Source organism: Manihot esculenta, chromosome 3 (genome assembly GCF_001659605.2).
Source record: "Manihot esculenta cultivar AM560-2 chromosome 3, M.esculenta_v8, whole genome shotgun sequence".
Lineage (NCBI taxonomy): Eukaryota > Viridiplantae > Streptophyta > Magnoliopsida > Malpighiales > Euphorbiaceae > Manihot > Manihot esculenta.
In genome coordinates this window covers 13,469,967-13,481,907 of record NC_035163.2, presented here as the reverse complement: position 1 = coordinate 13,481,907, position 11,941 = coordinate 13,469,967, and positions in this window count along the sequence as shown.

Below are 11,941 nucleotides of genomic sequence, written 5' to 3'. Positions count from 1 at the left end.
TTGGAGATCCTAACTTGATATAAATAAAGATATCTTATCATATCAGTTGTGTAGATATCCTTAAACTTAAGATCATGAAATATATTTTAAATATATAAGTATTCCACTTTAACTCGACTACTTATACTTCACCATGAAATATTTAAAGTTGAGAGATTGGATATAATATATAATACTTGAAGATAATTGAATAATCAGTAAATGAATCACTATATCTGCATTAATAGTAAGGTGTAGTTGTCATTCTTAAAATAAAACTCTAGCTGGAATGATTTACTTTAATGAATAAGATTTATAAGAAAATAATTACAATGGAGATTTTAATCTTTTCAAGATATATGACACAAAAGATTACCTGCAATAAAGATTGATTTAATAAGTTGAAATGAATTTATTGCATGATAACTGGATATGGACGAGTTATGGTCAAACCACTTTTGACTTTCTAGTATTTTGATAATTATGATACATGCCTAGATGCATCTCTGATAAGCGGTTGTCGAAGCCATCAAAAATAACCTATTATCAATCAACAAATAAATTTGCAGATAGTGGCAATAGGGTCGAACCACAGGGAATTGACACCAAGTATCTTCCTAATAATGACTAAGGCAAGTAATAACAAGTAAGTAAAAGAGGGGGTTTGTTTTGATGAGTTAAAATCTAAAAGCAAAAGAGAACAATAATTTAATTGAAAAGGTATTTTAATGAGAAAGAGATTCTAGCTGAAGTGTGAGTCTAATTCAATTTGTTCAGAATTGATAATTGATTATTAAAGACTCCTATTTGATTTCAATAAATCAGTTTTGGTTGTGGAAGACGCTTCTCACAATCCAAATTCCTCCTTAGTTCTAGTTCTATTAGGAAATGTTCGCTAATCAAACACTGATCAACAAGTTGCCAAGGAACGTCCTTGGGGCATTTAGCATCGAACAACCGTTGATCGCATTAAGACTTAGAGAAACCCAATTCTATCCTTGCCAATGGCGTGGTCAAGGCTAGGTTATGCAACTGATTATATTTATATTCAAACAATTTAAGCAATTACGGACCTAAATCATTCAAACAATTTATCACTTAAGCAATTTAAAAGCAATGGGCCCTTATTGATTCTAAAAGCAAAGCAATAATTATGGAAAAGATCAGATTGCATAAATATTGAAATAAACAAGAGTTCAACAATGGAGTATTAAACCTCCCAATTCATCACAAATCTGAATATTCTCAACTTCAACTAGAAAATAATGAATTTAGCCACTCATGGTGACTAAAATACAAAAATAAAAAAGAAAAGAAAGAAGGAAAGTTTCTGCTGTGTTGCTGGAGAATTTCCGAGGATGGCAGATGCTGAAAGAGATCTCCTTTGCTGGTTTGGAGGTTGCTCTTTTATAGTTGGAGAATCTCACCCATCTAGGGTTTTGAAATCCCTTCTTGACTTGGTCTTTGATTCCTCTTTGGATGTGGATTTTAATTGTAAAAGGAATTCCTTAGGTGAGAAATTGTCTCGTAGCTCCTGGAATTATGTTGGTAGTGATTGAGTTAGATTTGGACTTCTGATAATTCGAATTTCTAATTTCTGCACTTTTCCCGCTCTGCTGTCAACTTCTGCTGTCAAGGTGATTTGGGCAGTTTCTGCGAGTGATTTGGGCAAATCACTTGCCCAATCTGCCCCAATCGCTTTCTGGGATTCAGTCCAGTTTCTGTCTCTGTCTCTGCGAGTGATTTGGCCAGTTTCTGCGAGTGATTTGGCCAAATCACTCCGATCCAATCACTTTTCCAGCTTTTTCTTCACTTTTTCTCTAACTTCCCAATTTCTTCCTTTTCTGTAAAAACATAACAAAAACACAAATTAAGCTAGAAAAATGTGTAAATAAACAGTAATAAATATAATAAAAATGTGGCTAAATTATGCTTGATCAAATACCCCCACACCTAGCTTTTTGCTTGTCCTCAAGCAACAAACTACTTAGTCAATCAAGCCCCTTTTTCTTTTGAGCCTAAGTACCACTTAATTAGCCCCCCTAGACTCCTAAATTGAAGTATCACAGTATAGAGTACATGCACCAAGGTTGTTTCTTCTTTTCCTTGTTTCCCCTCACCTACCATGGTCAAGAAAAAGGTTTTTGATTTAATCATGCTTATTCTCTTTATATGAGCTCAATGCAACTTCTAAGAGTGACTTGCCCTTCTTTGAGTGTTTTATTTTATTTTATTCAGCAGCACTCTTTATTCTTGCCTGAAAAAGTCACTAACCTTTTTACGCGAAGGTGCATATTGGTGATACCCACCCCCGGTTACTCAGTCAGTCACTTGTTCAAGTGGCTACTAGCTCTGTTCATAGCTTATTTGGCCATTGGAACAGTTTTTATGATTTGTGCTTTGTGCTGGTTTTTCTTTTTCTTTTCTTTTCATAACAGTTTGGGCAAATCAGCTCTCAAGGGGCTACACCAACTTTTTATTTGCATGTATTTATATTTTTATTTCCCTTGACCACAACAAGTTTAAGGATTCAATTCAAGAAAAGAACTCCCTAAGTGAAGGTATTAAACTGTGAATGATTCAATTTAGGCTTAAAGGGGTGGAAAATCAATGGAGTCTTGAGATAGGAAGCTCTTTTAACCTTGTTATCTATGCTGAGTAGGGCAAAAGCTAAGTCAAAATTCTCTGTGTGTGTGTGCAAAAAGTGAAAAAATGTGTGAAAAAATTTTGGTGTGTGTTTATGGGACAAAAAGATGCAAAAAGAAATAAAAAGAAAGCAAAAAGATAATGTAAACGGAAAAAAATATAACCTAAACCTAATAGTAAATACCCCCACACCTATCCCAAACATTGTCCTCAATGTTTAAACATAAATATGAAAAAAATTAATAAGGAGAAGGAAAGGGACTGCCTGGGATGTGGGTGATTTGAGCAGGTGATTTGGGAAAATCACCCGGTCAAATCACTGGCTGTCATGGTCTGTGGGCAGAAAGTGTTGAACCAGCAGCTGCAACATGCTTTTCATGTGCTGCATCCTGTCTTGAGCCTCCACCGAATGGTCTTGAGGTGCCTTTTATGTCCTCCAAGGTCCACCCAATTATTTTCTTGTGCTTCCTCAACACATCAAGGAGCTTTTCCTCTTCTTCTTGGCTGAGCTGGTTGAAAATAATTACTGGAAGTGTATTTCCAGCCCCCAAGTAGGCACATTTGAGGTGATCTGGCAGGGGCTTCAGATCTGGTGCACTTTCTGTCTTTGTCTCAGCCTGCTGTCTGCTGGTTGATTGGGGCAGATTTCCTGTTGATTTGGGCAAATCATCCGGTGATCTGGGCAAATCTCCTTCTGTCATGTCTGTCTGCTCACTGATTTGGGCAGATTGTCTGGGTGATTTGGGCAGATCACTCGCAGAAACTGCCCACATCACTGTCTGGTCTGTCTCTGAGCGGTTTCTGTCCATCTCTTCATATTTGCACAAATCAGCATGGAGTGTTTCCTCTAGATCAAAATCAAAGACTTCTTGGCTCAAGTCATCAATGACATCAAGGCCATAAACAGGAGAAACATCTTTAGGGAATTTCATAGCTTCATAAACATTGAATTTGATAATCTCCCCTTCAAACTCCATGGTTAATGTGCCATCATACACATCAATTTTGGTTCTTGCTGTGCTCAAGAATGGCCTTCCAAGTAGGATGTCAGAGGTGGTATTGCTCTTGTCTTCCTCCATGTCAATGACGTAAAAATCAGCTGGGAAGACTAGTTGGTCCACTTGCACCAACACATCTTCAAGCACTCCCTTGGGATAGACAATCGATCGGTCAGCCAATTGAATTACAATGCTGGTGCCTTTTAGTGAACCTGCATTCAATAAATTAAAAATAGAGAGGGGCATGACATTGATTGAAGCTCCAAGGTCACACATGGCTTTCTTTATCCCCACGTTGCCTATCTTGCATGAAACAGCGAACATCCCTCTATCCTTGCATTTGACTGGAAGTTTTCTTTGAATAACAGCTGAGACACACTCCCCCACACTCACTTTTTCACGTTCAGTAAGTTTCCTTCGGTTGGTGCATAGCTCTTTGAGGAACTTAGCATACCTTGGAATTTGCTTTACAGCATCAAGTAGGGGAATGTTGATTTCCACCTTGCGAAAGGTCTCAAGTATTTCTTTCTCCTCTTTTTCTTTTTGAGACCTTGCAAATCTTTTGGGGAAGGGAGGAGGTACCTTGAATTTTTCTGCTGGTGGCTGTTTCTGCTTCTGACTGGAATCTGCCTCATCTATTGTTTTGGGCAGATCAAGTTCTGCCTTCTCTAGCGATTGGGGCAGATTACCGCAGGTGATTTGGGCAGATCGATCGCAGAAACTGCCCTGATCACTTTCTAGCAGATTTTCCTCCATGGCCTGTTTTTGCAAGTTTTCAGACCTACTGTCTTGCAACTCCTTTCCACTCCTCAATGTGATGGCACTAACATTTTGTCTTGGATTTATCTCAGTTTGGGAGGGTAGCTTCCCTTGAGACTCAAATTTGCTCATTGAAGTGGCCACTTGGCTCACTTGTTTCTCAAGACTTTGCATAGTATTTGCTAAATTTTGCACAATCTCTTCAAGAGGTACTTTGGAGTTTTGAGGTGCAGCTTGAGCTTGATTCCTTTGCTGGTAGCTTGGATATTGATTTCTCCTTGCATAGCTGAAATTTGGGTGGTCCCTCCAACCTGGATTATATTGCAGATCTCTTTGGTAGTCATGGTAGTGGTCTGTCCTAGCATAGCCATAGCTCAGATTGTCTCCCCAACCTGTATTGTATGTGTCAAGGTAGGGATTATGTCTTGGCTGTCCATAGAATCCTTCAAATGCATGTGCTTGTTGAAGTTGTTGAACTTGTCGAGCTTGACCATAATTTCTCACAATAGAGGTTAGTTCAGAAATTTGAGAAGAGAGAAAAGACATACTTACCGTAGCCATGCTTGTAAGGTCTTAGCAGTGTGTTCAATTTTTGGATCGTAAAGAAGAGCCCTGATCATAAAAGGAAAATATGTTAGTTTAAATCAATTCCCCGGCAACGGCGCCAATTTTTGATAAGCGGTTGTCGAAGCCGTAAAAAATAACCTATTATCAATCAACAAATAAATTTGCAGATAGTGGCAATAGGGTCGAACCACAGGGAATTGACACCAAGTATCTTCCTAATAATGACTAAGGCAAGTAATAACAAGTAAGTAAAAGAGGGGGTTTGTTTTGATGAGTTAAAATCTAAAAGCAAAAGAGAACAATAATTTAATTGAAAAGGTATTTTAATGAGAAAGAGATTCTAGCTGAAGTGTGAGTCTAATTCAATTTGTTCAGAATTGATCATTGATTATTAAAGACTCCTATTTGATTTCAATAAATCAGTTTTGGTTGTGGAAGACGCTTCTCACAATCCAAATTCCTCCTTAGTTCTAGTTCTATTAGGAAACGTTCGCTAATCAAACACTGATCAACAAGTTGCCAAGGAACGTCCTTGGGGCATTTAGCATCGAACAACCGTTGATCGCATTAAGACTTAGAGAAACCCAATTCTATCCTTGCCAACGGCGTGGTCAAGGCTAGGTTATGCAACTGATTATATTTATGTTCAAACAATTTAAGCAATTACGGACCTAAATCATTCAAACAATTTATCACTTAAGCAATTTAAAAGCAATGGGCCCTTATTGATTCTAAAAGCAAAGCAATAATTATGGAAAAGATCAAATTGCATAAATATTGAAATAAACAAGAGTTCAACAATGGAGTATTAAACCTCCCAATTCATCACAAATCTGAATATTCTCAACTTCAACTAGAAAATAATGAATTTAGCCACTCATGGTGACTAAAATATAAAAATAAAGAAGAAAAGAAAGAAGGAAAGTTTCTGCTGTGTTGCTGGAGAATTTCCGAGGATGGCAGATGCTGAAAGAGATCTCCTTTACTGGTTTGGAGGTTGCTCTTTTATAGTTGGAGAATCTCATCCATCTAGGGTTTTGAAATCCCTTCTTGACTTGGTCTTTGATTCCTCTTTGGATGTGGATTTTAATTGTAAAAGGAATTCCTTAGGTGAGAAATTGTCTCGTGGCTCCTGGAATTATGTTGGTAGTGATTGAGTTAGATTTGGACTTCTGATAATTCGAATTTCTAATTTCTGCACTTTTCCCGCTCTGCTGTCAACTTCTGCTGTCAAGGTGATTTGGGCAGTTTCTGCGAGTGATTTGGGCAAATCACTTGCCCAATCTGCCCCAATCACTTTCTGGGATTCAGTCCAGTTTCTGTCTCTGTCTCTGCGAGTGATTTGGCCAGTTTCTGCGAGTGATTTGGCCAAATCACTCCGATCCAATCACTTTTCCAGCTTTTTCTTCACTTTTTCTCTAACTTCCCAATTTCTTCCTTTTCTGTAAAAACATAACAAAAACACAAATTAAGCTAGAAAAATGTGTAAATAAACAGTAATAAATATAATAAAAATGTGGCTAAATTATGCTTGATCAATCTCATAATGAGTATATTATATAAAATAAATTTATTAAGAATAAATTATAATTTAAAGAGTTTAAATTATAAATTAAGATTATATGCAACCAAGATATTTCAAAAGTTCAATGGGTCACACACATGTAAGACTAAGGACCCAAGGTTAAATAATAACATAAATATTGACATGATATGTCAATAGGCTTAATTAAAAGAGAAAGTATATTGCATAAACTATTAATTAAAAGAGTTTAAAAGTTGGGGCTTTTAAATTAATATAAGTATATATAATGGATCTAATTAATTATTTGGACCCATTTAATTAATTAAATGACTATCCCATTTAAAAGTTAAATTAGGATTTAATTAGGAGAGGAATTAAGCCTGAGAAGGTTATATGCACCCCTTTGTCCGAATAGATTAAGGATGCAAACATAAAAGAAAACAGATCCCCTACTTATTTCCTCTTTTGGTCAAATATTTTTACTAATATCTAGAGAATTTTCTATCATTTTTGCTGCTCTTTGAGAGCTCTTGTAACGACCCGAAAATCGGACCGCTACCGGCGCTAGGATCCAGGTCGACTTAAGGCCGCCGGGACCCGTAGCAAGCCTGACATATAACCTGTAAACATGTATAATCCCATACATGATCAACAACATGTATAAAAATAATTAAAACTTTTCCTTTTACACTTGAAATCAAACACCAACTCAACCTGTGCATACTCTGAACATATACATAAATAAAGTCCCTCTGTGGGATCTCATCAAAGCCTCAAAGGGCTATACAACATAAGGTGAGTTGGATTACTTAAACATCATAACATAAAGATCATGTAAAGATACAAATGGGATTAATAACATACTATGGTCAAGCACAACTCTATCCTCAATAACATTAATACATAAAGAGACTATTCAATTATACATCATTTTACAAATTTGTCATGTCCACAAACTCTAACTATCTATTACATCAACCTGACTTTATTCTTCTTTTCTTCTCTATCTATCCCGTACCTGCAAACCTGGGGGTTAGGGGAGAGGGGTGAGCTAGATGCCCAGTGAGTAGAACTATATAAAAACAAATATTTAAAACATGCTATAATGGAATGCATCATTGCACAAACATTTCATACCATGGACGGACTGACCCAAAAATCCCTCAACTCCATGCCCGGCCCTATTATGGGCACCACAGGACTTCGTATTGCCCGGCCCTATTATGGGCACCACAGGACTTCGTATTGCCCGGCCCTATTATGGGCACCACAGGACTTCGTAAATCGGAGCTATTGCCCGGCCCTATTATGGGCACCACAGGACTTCGTACACAGGGCTAGTGAGTCGTGCAATGTCCATCCTCATCAACCACAATATAATAATGCAATGTAGCATATTCGTGATTCTAATGCAAACATCCTATATTATAGTCATGATGCATGAAACATGATAAAACATTCACTTTCTTAATTTAAAAGATTAAGTATAGTTCCACTCACCTCTGGCTGACTCTGACAAACTCTGTAGCAGCTGGCTCACTGCTGGGGTCCTTGGTTCCTCGGGTCCGAACCTACACAGGTGGACTCCAATGAGGGACCAAACATATATAATCATAACTCTAATATATTCCCCAAAAACCCCCTAAAACATCATGAAAACATCACAGAAAATATGCATGAAATGGCTGAACAGGGCACCTTCGGCGGCACCTTCGGCGGCCGAAAGTCCTAGACAGAGACGAAACTCAGCTAGGTTCGGCGGCACCTTCGGCGGCCGAAAGTGCCAGACAGAGACAAAAGTCTCTTTTCGGGGGCAACTTCGGCAGCCGAAAGGCTTGCCTTCCCAGCCATGTTCGGCGGCCGAAAGTACCTTCGGCTGCCGAACCTGGTTTCTGCCAAAGGGCAGAAACTTGGCTCACTTTGCACATTTCGCCTCCAAATCTATAGATCATGCATATTTTTCAGTCAAAGCATGCATACAAGTTCCTAGGGGTCTCAAACATGCATATACCCCATCTATAACACTTCATTCACACACAATCAAGCTACATTGTTCAACAAACCTCAAAAACCTAACATTTACTCAAAAATACAAATATCCCTAAACATGCCATTCTACCCCATAAATCTTACATAAAACTTGTTTAAAACATAAATAGAGTTCAAGATCGACCCTTACCTCTTGGAGATCGAGAGTAGAGGCGATCTAACTTGGAGTTGGGAGAAATCTAGCTCCTGGGGCCTCCAAGCTCAAAACTTGCTCAAAACTTGCTAAAAACTTGAAATGTGAGTTTAAAACTCAAGGAAAATGGAAGAGATTTGGAGGAAGAACAAAAGATTTATGGAAAGAAGGTCGGAAGCTTGCTATGGCCGAAAATGGGAGAAAACTCGCGAATTTTCGGCTAAGGGTCCCTTTTATAGTGGCTGGCCAGGCCACGTTCGGGGGCCGAAAGCGCTTCCGAATCCATGCAATGTTCGGCGGCCGAACATAAGGTTCGGCGGCCGAACCTGCACTTCCCTCACTTAGACTTTCGGGGGCCTAACGTGCCTCCCAAAGTCCATGCATGTTCGGCGGCCGAAAGTGAGTTTCGGCGGCCGAACCTGGGTTTTCCTCCAAGGATTTTTCATGCAAAAATTCATTTAAAATCATACTTAAAAACATTTAAATACATGAAAACAATTTATAAAACGTGATTTTACCCTTCTAGAGGCTTCCGACATCCGAGATTCCACCGGACGGTAGGAATTCCGATACCGGAGTCTAGCCGGGTATTACAGCTCTTGACTTCTCATCCTAATGTGAATTATCATTAGAGTTAATCAACTTGAATTATTATGGTTTGAAACAACCTGGTTTATTCAAAGAATTCAAGAAAATCCATATTCTACAATCTCAAAGGCAAAATTCAGCACCTTTAATTTAATAACTCACTTTTTTTTATGGTATCTTGACTTTGTTTGAACATTCAAGATTTATTTTCTACTATCAAATTAATTTGTGCTTTTGAAGAATCAACACATAGATCTAAGAGTTGGATGTAAAGCCATCTAACACGTAACAGGTAAGGCCCAAGCCTATTGCATCTCCAAGTGGAAACCTACTTATATATCTGATTTTAAGGTTAGTTAGTCATTATTTGTTAAATAGTAAGCAACTGTCATAGACTATTATACTTTGATGATATAAGCCTAGAATACCAAAAAGCCATAGGATTTAAGTGTTAGATGTTCAAAGACCTACCTTTTTATATGCAAGTGCTGGAGAGAAAATGATAGTTGTTTAAAGCTTAGCGACTTTTTCATATTTCTATCACTCCTAGTTAACCTAATTCTTCAACATGATACCAAAAAAAAAAAGACAAAAAACAAAAAAAGGTTTTGTAAGTTTGCATCATGCATACTCATACTTACATGACATTGCACTAACCTTTTACTCGCTTGATTGTATAATGGTTAGGACTTCATGTTGAAGCGAGGAAATATACAATAGATGGAGAATTTGTGAAAAACTTTTCAAGAGCTAGATGCAAAAAAAAGAAAAAAAAAGTCAGAGACTATGTGAGTGAATTATTGATAGAAAGCATGAAGATTGACGCGCAATTCCTCATGCTTAAAAGGATATTAGAAAAGATAACCAACTCGATTGTACATTCCAAGGAAGCTCCATGAGCCCAAAATTCAATTAAAATTTACTGAATTGCCCATGTCGACGAGAGAAGTATTCTTACATTTGAAAGAGAAAGGTCTGCTTTAGATATTAAGCTCTAGGCCTTTACTTAAGATAATACCTAAAGGCTTTAAGGCTGATTAGTACTATCAATTTCATCAGACGGTGAGACATAGAATAGAAAGTGGTTATTGTCTTCCACATGGAATTCAAAACACCCTTGATGGTGGGGATACCATTCTACTTAATGAACCACACCCATAGAGAGAACGGACAAGCCTGAGCACATCCACAATCTCCTCTAGAAGATATTCAACTGAATGATAAGAAACATTTTAAAAGTCTCTCAAATCCCATCTTGTCCATTTTGTAATAAGACAAATTTTCTACTAATAGATATTGAATTTTTTTTTGTCTTTGTTTCTAATTTTATCTTGTTCCTATTTAGATAGTTAGAAAATTTAAGCACGATTCTTCCTAATTTGTGAATCAAGTGATAAAGGTCTATTCATGCATTACATCAAGTCATGCATTATACTAACCTTTTGTATTGTATAGACATCAAAGCTTTGAATCCAACTGAGAGAGCCTTCCATCACAGAGGGTGATAAATTATTGAAGACTAGTCTAGCAAGGATCATCATGTTTGAAGCCTCATTGAAGATAATGTGTTGGTTAAGCTACTAGTTATCATGTCTAAGAGGGAAGGGACTATAGTCTACTATATTAGGATCTATTTATATTGAAAAATAATTAGTTTATAATAGTTAGTCAGAGATTAAGGTGATAAATTTTGAAGTCTAAAAAGTAATGAATTATTTCATTTCAATCTCTTCTAGTTTTATCTAATAATTTACATTTGAGTGGAAAATTAAATAATCAAAAAGAGTAATCAACTTTACAAGTTATAAATTAATAACACCAAATATGTAAAGAGAGAAAATTTTTGCATGCTTCTTGCTTCATTCCTTATTTTTTTATGTTTAGTTTGAGATTTTGTTTAAACTGTATTATCCCTTGAAGCAATCCAAGAGGAAATGAGTGAATTGGGTTTATAAAAAATTAAAGGCTAAAAACACAAGTTAAAAAGGAATAAGGAAGGAAGAGTAATAATAAACATAATGATTTACAGAGATTCAACTATCCCAAGCATACGCCATATCCTCAATGCCCTCCTTGAGAGTTCAACTCCATTATCAAATTTCTCTGGGTGAAGGTTGAAACCCCTTATAATTCTAGAGCAAATTTCTTGCTCTTTACCATCTTCTTTTTCTCACAACAGTAATCCTTTACTCAAAACCAGACCCAATATAATAAATTCACTCAATCTCAAACCACAAATCAATTACAACTCAAAATTATATTTCAAAAAATTATGGCTAAGGTTTAGAGAAAGAAAGAGAGTGAAAAACTTAATCTCCATAAATGTGTGCTTAAGTAATTTTTGTAACTTTTTGCATATGGGTGTATTAAATGCAAATAGAGTCATTTATATACTGAAATAGTCGTTATTTCGTTATTCAGAAAAGGTCGGGTTCGCTGACCTAAAGTTAAAATTCGGCGGCCAAACCTTTGGACATGAAAACAAAACTCTTTGAAAATAGACTTTTGGCGGCCTAAAGTTCCAACTTTCGGCAGCTGAAACATTTAGACATGAAAACAAAACTCTATAAAAATAGACTTTCTGTGGTCTAAAGTCTCAACTTTCGGCGATCGAACATTACAACTTTTGTCTCTGCTTCTCTTCTATCTACCACCTAAAGTCCACTTTAGGGGGCACAAAACTACTTCATTAAATCT